Raw genomic sequence first — 12728 nt, 5'->3', positions numbered from 1 at the left:
TGTCAAACAATTGTCCGTACAGTGATGGCTCAGATATAATGAAGCGTACACACCATTCAAGCAGTTTGACGAACACTGACTCCGCCCCCAAGAAAACGCTTCGGTTGCTGCTTTGTTTGAACGAGTGTGAAGTTGGTCAAACAACCATTTGACAGTTGGCAGCTCGGTTGGAAAAAAATAAAACGGTTTGATTTTGTTTTGAGTTGTCGGGGGCGGAGTCAAGGTTCGCCGAACAAGTTTGAGCATTTGTAGTGAAGTTTCACAAACCCCCATTATATTTTTTGATGGTTGGTGCTAAAGTTGGCACTTCGGTAGTTCGTGTGTGATATTGTTGGTCGAATAAATTGATTGTTCGTGCCGCTGTTGGTAAAACTTGATGAATGTTTGAATAAACGAGAGGTGGAGTCGAAGTTGGTCAAACTGCTTGACCGTGTGTACGTTCCATAAAACTTATTAGGGGTATTCATGAAATGTTTCGAAGGCGATTTGAAATATGTCCCTTGTGATTGCGTTTGAAACATTTCAATAATCAGATACGCCGTGGGTTACGCTGTTAAGTGAACATCCCTATTGTATGAATTAAAACAAACTTAACATTTGTTTCAAGAAAAACTACGATGTATGCTTACGTTTTTTCCGCTGAGTTCAACAAATAAATAGTCCAATCATTTCATTAAGTTCAATAACTGAAAAAAAGGTAAAAAATTTAACGCCGAAAATTATCGGTTTAAAGAGTTCAAAACTTCATGTTATTCGTTCGTAAGCCCATTTTTTTGTAAACAATTACGCTCTGACGATACCTTCCCATTGGCTTTCCCAGTTTTGGGGTTGTTTCCGGGAAGATCACCAGTAACTTTTCCGTGAGAACCTTCTTCAATGGCTTAAGTTCTGTATCGTGAGAATTCTAACTTTTAGTTTAAATATCCCATAGATTTTCAATGGGGTTGATGTCTGGCCATTGGGGAGGATGCGAAAGGTTGGCATTGTACAGCAGATTTTGCGTTGCGTTCAAGGGCGTAGCCAGAGGGGGCAGGGAGACGGGGGCCGTCGCCCCCCCCCTAATTTGTGGAAAGAAAAATAAATTCCTTTAAATATGTGCACTTTACGTTCCAATCATTTTCAGATATAAGTGGTTGAAATTTAAAAAATTCCCAAAAACTTATTAGGGTATCCGGAATCCATAATATATGAAAGTTCAAAACAACTCGAAACAATTCGGCTCAAGAATTCTCCTTGCAATTCTTCTAGTAGCTCCCTTAGGAACTTCTAAATTCCTCTGGAAAGTTATCCACAAATTCCTCTGAAAATCGTTCGAAAATCCTTTTCATGTAATTGTAATTCCTTCTTATCTAAGGAAAATCTTGAGAAAATTTCTTGAAGATTTCTTTTCTACTCGCCAAGTTTTACTTTTAGACATTTCTTCGGCTATTTTTACAAAAAAATCTCCGGCATTTCCTTCAGGAATGTATTTGAAATACATACGGAATTTCCTCCCAAAATACCACCAGAAGTTTCTTCAGAAATTTATGACGGAAATCCTCCGAATTCGATCCATAATTTCACTTGAAAATCGATCAGAAATTCCTTCGGAAATTCTTCTAGGAATTTTCCAGGCATTCCTCCAGGAAATTTTCCTTTAATTCCTCCAGGATATCGTCCAAGAATATTTCCGGGAATACCTCCATAAATTCAATAGCGAAATCCTCTAGGATTTAATTTTGGAATTCTTTTCGCAATTACTTCAGAATCCTTTAAGAATTTCTCTAGAAATTTCTTTAGGAATTTATCCAGGAATTCGTCCAAGCATTTACCCGCAAAATCTTCCAGATATTTTTCCGGGAATTTCTTCAGGTACGTCTCCAGGAATTTCTTCGGGAATTTTTCCGCGGAATTGTCCTAGAATTCTTTCCGGACTTCACTCGGAATTTACTCCAGAATTTCATTCGGAAATTAATTTGAGAGTTCCTCCAAGATATCTTCCAAGAGTTCTTCCAGGAATTTCTTCAGAACAAACCTCCGGGAATTTATCCGGTAATTTCTTCAGCAATTCATCTGGGAATACTTGCAGGATATTGGAATTTCCTTGCGGGAATTTTTCCGGAAGTGCTTCCTCCGGAATTCATTTAGGCTTTCTTTCAGCAACTCATTTAGGTTTTCTTTAGGAATTTATCTACAAATTCCTCCAGAAGTTCCTCGAAGAATTTCTCTGGGAATTCCTCCGGAAAGTCCTCCGGGAGGTCCTTTAAGAATTCTTCCAGGAGTTCCTCCAGGAATTCTTACGGAACTTCATTTGGGATTTCATCCAGTAGTCCTTACGAGAGCTCCTCCAGAAATTTCTCCAGTATTTCCTCTGGAAATTCTTCCTGTAGTTCGTCAAGAAATTCCTCCAGAAGTTTCACCGGTAGTTCCTCCGAGAATTCCTCTGATAATTTCTCCGGGAATTCCTCCAGAAATTCCTCCGGGAGCTCCCGGAGGAATTCACCAAGGAATTGCTCCCGTAGGAACTCCCGGAGGTATATGAGGAGGAAGTCCTTGGAGAATTCCAAGACGAACTCCCGGAGAAACTCCCAGAGAAACTATCGGAAGAACTCCGAAAGGAATTTCTAGCTAAGTTTCTGAAAAAAGCCTAAATCATTTCTTTAAAAAAAACCTAAATGATTTCCTGGAAGAGCTACTGTTGTAATTGCCGGTGGAATTACCGGAGAAATTCCCGGATGAATTGCTGGTGGAATTACCGGAGGAACTCTCGGATGAATTTTCGAAGGAACTCCCGGAGAAATTTCTGAAGAAACTCCCGGGAGAATTGTCAAAGGAACTGCCATCGAAACTACCACAATAATTCTCGGAAAAAATATTGGATAATTCATTTTCTAGCCAAATTTCGTCTAGCTGAAACCTTTGTAGGGTTGAGTAGCTGGACCTTCATCATCATCAGAGGACCTCCCGGAGAATTCCCTGGGAAGCTCCCATAGAAACTCTCAGAGCAGCTTCTGGAGGAATTTCTATATAAATTCCGGAAGAAGCCAAAATGAATTCCAGAAAGAAAGCTTGAATGAATTCCCGGGAGAACTTTCTAATGAACCCCCGTAGGAACTGCCGTTATATATATATAGAATAATTGTTGGAGGAATTTCCGGATAAACTCCTGGAGGATCTCCCAGTGGAAACCTTGAAGGAATGCCTTCAGGATTTCTTTGGGAATTTATTTAGGAATTCTTCCTTAAATTCCATTGCTGATTTCATTTTCAGTATAATTTCTGTATAAGTTTTCGATGGAATTACTGGAGAAATTCTTTAAAATTTTCACAAGAAACTATTCGAAACTTTCGGAAACGGGAAATTTAATGGAAATTCGAAGATTTTTCGCGAAATTCTCAGGAATGTTTACTGGCATTTCTGCGGAATTTCCACGGAATATTCTTGGGAATTCCACGGATCAATTTTTCAGATTTTTTTTATGAGTAACAGCACGAAAGAATTATCTGAAGAATTCCCTGCAGAACTTATTAAGGAGTTCGTGGAGATTTTTTTGGGATAAATATTGGTGGAACTTTCGGATCAATATTTATGGTGGAATTCCTGAAGACATTGCCGAAGAAGTTGCTGGAGGAATTTCTAAAGAATCCCTGATAGAATTCCGGATAGAATGCCTGACGCAATTATCGAAGGAATTCCTGGGGAAAGCTTGCATATTGTTTTTTCTGCCTATTTTATAATAAATATTATTTCAGAGAGGATTTGTTTAGAAATTCAGATGTATGGTTCTAGTTTTCGAAATCTTATGTCTTTCATAATTTTTATAATAATTCTTATTGCCGATTTTACATTCTTTCTGAATATTAAGTTCGTTAATAATGTTCTCACTTTGTTCAAAAATATCTGATGAACAATATGTCAGGCATTTTTGAATCCATTCTTCTTCTTCTTCTTCTTCTTATTGGCATTACATCCCCACACTGGGACAGAGCTGCCTCGCAGCTTAGTGTTCATTACGCACTTCCACAGTTATTAACTGCGAGGTTTCTAAGCCATTTTTGCATTCGTATATCATGAGGCTAACACGATGATACTTTTATGCCCAGGGAATTCGAAACAATTTCCAATCCGAAAATTGCCTAGACCGGCGCCGGGAATCGAACCCAGCCACCCTCAGCATGGTCTTGCTTTGTAGCCGCGCGTCTTACCGCACGGCTAAGGAGGGCCCCAAATCCATTATTTTTATTAATCGCACAACGCAAACGTTGCATTGTGAGCGTGAATGTGTCATGTTTATTGGCGTTGCGTTTTAGTACAAAACGCTGACTTCAACGACCAGCGCGACGTGCAACGCACTTTTGTGATCCAGCGCCTTTACTGTTGGTTGTGGATTTGATTTCAAAGTTTTTGGAACTTGGGAATAGTGCCAAGCACTAATATTCATGTGTTTTTTATAAAACTACGATTTAGAAGACCTAAAAAAGATGCCCCCCTACTCGAAATTCTGGCTACGCCCATGGTTGCGTTTGGACTGAAATCACTCCAAACCATAACATGACCACCACTATGCTCCACAGTCGGACGGCAATTTTTTGGGATCCAATCCTGTAGTTGGTTTGCGCCCAACCAGTTCGTCGGCCCTGAAAAAAAAGTTTAAATTTTCTCTCCTACATCAAAATGACATTCTGTTAGAATTTCTGCTGCTCAGCAACTCATTTTTGAGCATACTCCTGTCGCTTGTATATATTCTTGGCAGATATAAACATTAGACAGCTTTTTCCGCGATTCGAAATCAACGTTCCAAATTGTTTGCGGACTGACCTTGGACTTCATATACTGTGCAGGGCCGTAGCGTAGACTCAGTAAGCGAAAAGTCCTTGGCGAAACCTTTTTGAGCGCCTCTTTCTTACTAAGTAAAAAAACATAATTCCCAATGTGTCAGTAACCGAATAGCTTATAACCGGAGACTGCCCGAGTAGATATCATTTGAAAAATATTGACCAGTCGTTTCTGTAACATGGGACGTGGAACCTCCGAACATCTGCTCTGCAATTGTAATGCATTGTACAAGTGTAGATCTAAATTTCTAAAAAGTGGCGTTATGCAGCCAGAGATGCATCTGAACACGAGAACGTGTGTTCGTGTTCAAAACGTTCTGAACACTACACACTGTTCAAGAGCACTGACCTAACTTAGCAACTTGTATCCTAGGAAAACAAATTCAAGCCATGCTACACATTTTTCGGGTAGTAATGGAACACGTGGGCATCTAACAGATCAAGCATGCTCGTATGTTTTTGCATAGTTCCTTATCTAAGTAATCTTTGTTACCATGATCGTTTTGCTGGCGTACCACTGGGTTGGTGCGTGTTCAGAGTTCAAAACTTAGAACACCAAGGCACGCTCTTGGCTCATGTTCTGTTCAGGATGCATCTCTGCAGCCAAGAGAAAATTCGACTGATAATCCTGTAAAGATAGTGGGTTTTATTATTTCAATTTTACCGGACTGGGAAAACACGCATCTTAGGTTGTTTACTTGACAAATCGTGATCAGCCTACAAGATGCTAATAGTTAATATTAATCAGGGGTATACCCCAAAAGTTCAACTCAATGGACGCAGTGACTCTACGCCCAATCAAAAAAGGGCCAATAAATTTCGAATCACTACCGGACATTCTCGATTCAAGAAAACCTTTACTTTGGAGATGATTAGATGATCTTCGGAATCGCCATTAGACCTACTCGGCTTGGTTCGAACAACTGGGCTTTCAATATAATTTGGAGTGAGTTGGTCATTGATGGGAATAACGATAGGACCTAAATTAATCAGGAAAATCAAAAATCGGTTTATTCGGATCGAGATATATCAATTTCTGGATTTGGTCTGTCGGTAGTTTGGAAGCACTGGTGGACTTGGTTGGGTCAATAACATCGAACATTTTGAAGTAAAACTTAGTCGATTAGTCCTCGTTTCAACTTTTTGTTAAATCATTTAGTAGTTTGTCAATATATCATTCCAGAGGCTAAATTTTAAAATGTGTTGTATGGTGAACTTTTAGTGCAAAGGTTTTTCTACAACTCTGCCTAACAGGACAATGTTTGAAGTATAAGCTAAGCTAAGCTAACTCTGCATAACAGGTCGATGTTTGAATTACACTATTAACGGAGCTAAAGCGCCTAAGTAACTCATACTAAATGATAACAAAATTTCAATCATTTAGTATAAGTTACTGCTACTAGCGCTACTGCTCCGTTATAAGTGAAATTCAAAGAACGAACAGAACAGTTAGACAGAGTCGTAGAAAAACCTTCGCACTAGAATTTCACCAAACAACACATTTTTAAATTTAGCCCCTGGAATGTGCTATTGACAAACTACTAAATGATAAAACGCAGATTACTAAATGATCGATAACATCCATGCCAAGAGGATATGTCAAATTCAAATTATTACTAGGTATTCACCAAATATTCAACGACTTCGCTTTGTTTTTCACATACATATATGAACTCGTACAAGAGATCGTGGTGCGCCATGCTCCCGATTGAACGTGTTTTCATTTCGCTCCCGTCATTTTCCTTTTCAAATGTATTCAACACTAGCAGACCCGACGAACTTCGTTTCGCTTAAAATTGATTTTCTTGTCCGAGTAGTTCTCGAGTTATGATGAAATTTCTGGTTCATTTGTATGGGAGCCCCCCTTTCCAAAAATGGGAGGGGTCTCGCACCATCTTAAGAACCTTTCCCGGCCCCGGCCCGGCATACAAATTTTCACACCGAACGGTTCAGTAGTTTCCGAGTCTATAAGGGTCAGACAGACATAAATTCAGTTTTATGTATATAGAAGATTTCTCAGGTACTTATTGAAAAGGACGTATGTGATTTTGTAAACAAAGATTCAAACGTCGATTTGTCCAATCTAATGACACTCCCACTAACAGGCAGCCGAAGGCTTCCCCTACCTGTCTGTGGTGATGGCTTGCGTGGGAGTGCTATCAGATTAGACGAATCGACGTTTGAATCTTTGTTTACAAAATCACATACTTATTCAATTTGAATAAGTACCCAAGATTTAGATTTTTTCAAGTGCCTTATAAAGTTAAGTGCAGTGTTTTGTTTGTGTCATACAGAAAAAAGACAACAATCCGGTGAGTTTGTTCCTAGGTATCTCTGTTTAATGTCAAAAAATCAATTGGGGCGTTAGGGGCCCCACACACGCTCCGACGTGTTGTACAACTTTGACTCCGCCCCCAGGAGATTTGGTTCGGTCGGAGCCAAGTCGGACCGTCTGTGGACAAGTTGTACGACTGTCGGACGGACGATTTAAAAGTTGCAAAGTTGGTCGGATGAAATCAAAACAGTTTGATTTTGCTCAGACTTGTGGCGGGCGGAGTAAAATGTTGTACAACCAAGTTGCATTGTGTGTGGTATTGTTGTACCACACTGTTGCATTCAATTTTTCTGGTGGAATATCCAGGAGCAGAAAGTGATTTTTGCGATAATACGGAAAATAAGATAGTTTGCGATAATAATAATAATAATATTATAATAGAATAATAGAATAATAATAAGATAATATTAGACCTGTGTGCCGTCGCGCCACGCCGTCGGTAATTTTTTTTGCGCCGCTGCCGTATGAAAATTTACCATGCCGCTTGGCACTACGCCCCTTGTTATACAGCGTATGCTCGGTCAAATTTTTTTTTTCTAAAACCGCCTGATTATTTAATTATTCAAAAAATGTCCCATATTTATCTTCGGGAATTTATGGAAATGCTCCTATAATGCCAAGAGATATTCCTTAAAAAATTTCAGATTCAGAGATTTTATGAAAAATTCCATATGAACTTCATTTTAAAAATACCTCCACTCATTAGATTTCACTTGGAATTTGGAAACTTTTTTAGAAATTCCTTATAGAATGCCTCCATCGCAAAATCCTCCGGTTGAACAAGAATTCAACCGAAATCCCTTTAAGAATTTATATAACGCTTTCAGTGATTTATTTGAGTATTCTTCCTGGAATTCCATAGAAAGTTTACAGAAATTTATTATCTGAAAGTTTCTTCAGGGACTCATGCGAGGAATTCTTTCGTGAATATCTTCAAGATATTCTCCAATAGCAGTACCAGGATTTTTTAAGCATTCCTTCAGATATTGCACAAAAATTCCGAAATTTTGAATAAAATTGTAATTTCTGAAGGTATTTATCGGATAAAACCTGTAGAACTTTTCTAGTGAACTCTTGGAGAAATTTTGGAGGAACTACCTGGAGATTTTTTTTGGGTTCTTTGGCAGGAAATTAAGGAATAAGTAAGTAATGTTTGTTGAGTTGGAGAAGTAATCTAAAAAGAGTTTAAGGGAATTTTCAGGAGAACTCCCTAGCCAACTTTTGAAGAACTTCTCATAGAAATTGATTGCGGAATTACTGATAGAATTTCCGAGGGACCATATCTAAAAAATCCGGGAAAAATTTCGGAAGAATTCACGCTTGAACTTTAAAAGCAACTTGTAGTGGAATTCATTGACAGATTTACAGAAAAATTTCTAAAAAAAAATTGGAAGTATTTCGTATGGAGAATCCACAGAAAGAAAGTGAAAATTTTTTCCAAAAAATCCACAGAACGAATGCGAAAAAACTTTAAAAAAATACACAGAATGAAAGTGAAGAACTTTCTAGAGGAATACATGGAGGAACTTCTATTTAGAGGACTTTCCGGAGTAATCCCTTGGAAACTTCCGGAGGAATTCCTTCGGAAGAATTTTTGGAAGATTTTTTGGCAGAATTTTTGTAGTTTCTCCATAAGGAATTTCACTCGGAGGAACTTCCGGAGAAAGAACTTCTGGAGGAAACTCTAGGATAACTTCCGGGAGGAACTTGAGAATTCCAGGAGGATCTTCGGAATTCCGGGAGGAACTTCCGGACATATTTAGTAAGGGAACTTCCGGAGGATTTCCTGGAGGAATTTCCGAATGAACTCCGGGATGAATTCCGAGAGGAACTTCCAGAGGAATTCCGAGAGGAACTTCCTCAGGAATTCCGGAAGGAACTTCCGAGAGATTTCCGGAAGAAACTTGCAGGGGATTTCCGGGTAAATTGCGGGAAGAACTTCCGGGGGAATTGCGGGAAGAACTTCCGGAGGAACTCCCGGAGGAATTCCCGGAGGAACTTCAGGAGGAACTCCGGGAGGAATTACGGGAGGAGCTTCCTGATGAACTTCCGGGAGGAACTTCCGGAGGAATCCAAAAAAATGCTTCCGGTGAAGGAATTCGTGGAGGAACCTCAGGAAAAATTCCCGGAGGAATTTTCGGAGGTATTACTGAAGGAACTTCCGGACGAAGTCTTGGAGGAATAATCCAATTCTATTTTCCGGAGGAACTTCCGGTGCAATTACGAGAGGAACTTCCAGAGGAATTCCGGGAGAAGCTTCCTGAGGAACTTCCGAATTCACCCGAAAGTTCCTACTTGAATTCCTCCGGAAGCTCCTCCCGGATCTTCTGGAACTGGGAGGAATATATGGAGGAATTCGGGAGTTGCTTCCGGAGGAATTTCGGAAAAAAATTTCGGAAGAAACTTTTGGAGGATTTCCAGAAACTTCCGATTCCTCTTCGAAACTTCCAATCATAATCAAATTCAATTCCAACTCTAAGCAAAATTCAATCGCATTCCAATCCATTATCACCAAAATTCCAATACCATGCCATTCACGTTCCAATAAAATTCAATTCAATCCACAACCAATCTAATTTTAAACTCATTCCAATTCAAATCCAATCCAATCCTATTTCATTCCAATTCAATTCATACAATTAAGTATTCGTGAAAAAGCAATAAACACATCAGCATATACAGAAAGAAAATGACGAAATGTTACGTTTGTTGGAGTTTTGGTTGTACCAACTGTTCGTCAGACGGTTGTACAAACTAAATTGGTCGCACAAACTTGGGGGCGGAGTCAAAGTTGTACAACATGTCGGAGCGTGTGTGGGGCCCCTTAGATCCGGTGTGACCAGGAGGCAAGTTTAGGATCGTGTCGTTTGAAATACCATTCTACCTCTCCTTTAGGTAGAGATCGCACCGCTGGGAGATCCCAATACTGAACACTTCTCGAAACGACACTAGGGGGATCCACCATCTGCTACTGCTACTGCTATAGCATGAAAAAAGTGTAATCCAGTTTTGTGCCTTTGACCCCAAAATCACCAGAATTGCGTCCGATCGAAAGATACTGGTCTAGAATGAAAATACGAGCTTCGGAAGCCTCCAAAATTGATCATTACGGAACATAAAATGTTGATTTGGCCTTTCGCGTCAACATTTCGTATAATTGGTTTATAGGCTCCCCCAGACCTAAGCGATTCCATCGCCGCGACGGCGACAACCAGTCGCCGCGATTCTATCGTTGGGTCGCAGCAGGCAATGTTTCATTTACGCTTCCATACCAACGGCGACAGAATCGCTGTCGCCAAGCGATAGAATCGCGTCGCAATTGTCGCGTTAAATAATCGACTGAGATAATAAAATAGGTTTTTTTTTTACTTTCGAATGATCGACTGTTTATTGTTATTTTAACTGGGAAGCTTTACCAGACTGATCAAAGCAACGGTGTGAAGATTTCGAACACTCCAGTTCGTTCGAATCGCGCCGGGGACTAAGACAAGGTGATGGACTTTCGTGCCTGTTGTTCAACATTGCGCTAGAAAGTGTCATGCGGAGAGCCGGGTGTAACAGCCGGGGTACGATTTTCAACAGATCCAGTCAATTTATTTGTTTCGCGGATGACATGGACATTGTCGGCCGAACATTTGCAAAGGTGACAGAACTGTACACCCGCGTCAAATTGTAGATTAGATGTAGTATTTTGAACTGAACGCGCATTCTGTTAATATGCTCTTGAGTTCTGTTCATTTTTCCTGAACTCAAATTGAACGCGTTCAAATGCAACACTGATTTTACCTATCGAAGCAGACTTTTTATTTCTTTTACATAATACACAACCTGAGCTAACTCTGTTTACAATAAATAAATAATGAAGAAGTTCTTACTTAACGAGATGCCCCGCTCAAGTATGGAAGCCTTTACTAAATACGAATGAGTATACAACAAAACGTCGCATGGACGAAAGGTCGAAGGATAAAAGGTTGGAAGGGTAAAAGGTGGAAAGATTAAAAAGTTGAAAGGACAAAACGTAGAAACGACAAAAAGTCAAAAAAAAACTGAAGGTCGTAAGAAAAACAGTTCGAAAGGATGAAAGGTCGAAAGGACAAAATGTCGAAAGGACAAAAAGTCGAAACGACAAAATGAGGAAAGGACAAAAGGTTAACGGTTACGGGCCAACGGTCGAAAATAAGAAAAGGTCGAAAAGGACGGAAGGGACGAAGAGCTTATTGCTCTTTATTGATCAAAAAATATATTTTGTGGAAAATTTTGTAAATGTTTATTGGTAATATTGAAATATAGTACTATTTTTTTTCGTGAAACATGTTAACTTTTTCTTACGGAAAATTCTTCTTCTATATGTAATTGAAACTTTTGCTTTTAAAGTGTCAATTTACTTTAGTTTTGTGGAGAATTCTTGATTGTCCATAGAACTTTTTTATTGTTTGTAGAATATTTATAATTATTATATATGCCATTATTTCTCGCTTAACTTTTCAAAAGGACCTAAGTAACATTTTTTTCATGAATTAATTTGAATACTGCAATTAATAGCTTTCATGTTGTTCTGTTAATTGCGCTATTCAAATTAATTCATGAAAAAAATGTTACTTAGGTCCTTTTGAAAAGTTAAGCGAGATTTCTTTATTGGCATTTTCTGAATTTTTTATGGAAAAATTCTAATTCTGCATGGAAATTTTATTTTGCTACCATCTGCAAACATTTTTAACTAATTATCGATTTTAATATTTAGTAATAATTCACACACTTATTTCCCTTGGAGAGTTTTTGTTATTTGAGTCGTAGTCGTTGGCTTGAAGCTGGCAATGCTCCCAGGTGGATTATTAATCCGTATCAGATTACGTAATGGTGTCTATTCAGCGTTATGATACTATTTGAAGTACATTCAGTGAAGTAATCTAATTAGGTGTGCTTTAAGCATGACTCACCTTCGATTGACATTCATCGAAATGGCACAACCACGTCGCTAGGAATTCACCTATTCCAAAGAAACGTCCTCTCTGATTCGTCCTTGGCCTATTTAGTGAGATCCACCCAAACGAGCAAGCCTAGGCACCACCATCAAGTGCATAGTCATCATCCATTCCACTTCATTCCTCTTCACACTTGACAAGTGCCAGCCAAATCCTTGTAAACTGCAATTTCCACACTCCACTGCGCCAAGCAACGACCAACAAGATTATTAATAACCGGTCTTCGGTTTATAATTTTATCACCCTCTTTCAGACAGACGCTCTTGATTTCTGCGATCCGCTTCTTTCCCCTTCCGCAGTACAATTCTTCGACGATCGACGCTTTAGTTAGTCACCGCCACAATTCTTTCTTCTTGGCTGCGTAGGAAATCACATAAAATCACCACAACTTTGAAGACAAAAAAGACATCTCACACATCCTATATGTCAGTCAGGTTTCATTCCGGTCCAACCGACAGACAGATTTTATTTTTGACTGTCACTCTTCAAGGACGTCCACAACCTTGACAAGGCGGAATCGATGATAAGATCACTGAAGTGTGTCGGTTGCAGTTTCCTTGTTAAAATTGGATTAGACTCGATTGAATTCTGAATTCC

The 12728-nt window shown here is 39.2% G+C and overlaps 1 protein-coding gene across 1 annotated transcript in view; it reads right to left on the bottom strand.

Annotated features, from left to right (window-relative positions):
• LOC134218541 (uncharacterized) overlaps window positions 1-12728 on the bottom strand; it is a 757540-nt gene that overhangs the window by 744573 nt on the left and 239 nt on the right. The window lies entirely within an intron of this gene.

This window comes from Armigeres subalbatus, chromosome 2, assembly GCF_024139115.2.
Source record: "Armigeres subalbatus isolate Guangzhou_Male chromosome 2, GZ_Asu_2, whole genome shotgun sequence".
NCBI classification, from domain to species: Eukaryota; Metazoa; Arthropoda; class Insecta; order Diptera; family Culicidae; genus Armigeres; species Armigeres subalbatus.
The sequence above is the reverse complement of the archived record's forward strand: the minus strand, read 5'-3'. Positions and strand labels throughout refer to the sequence as shown.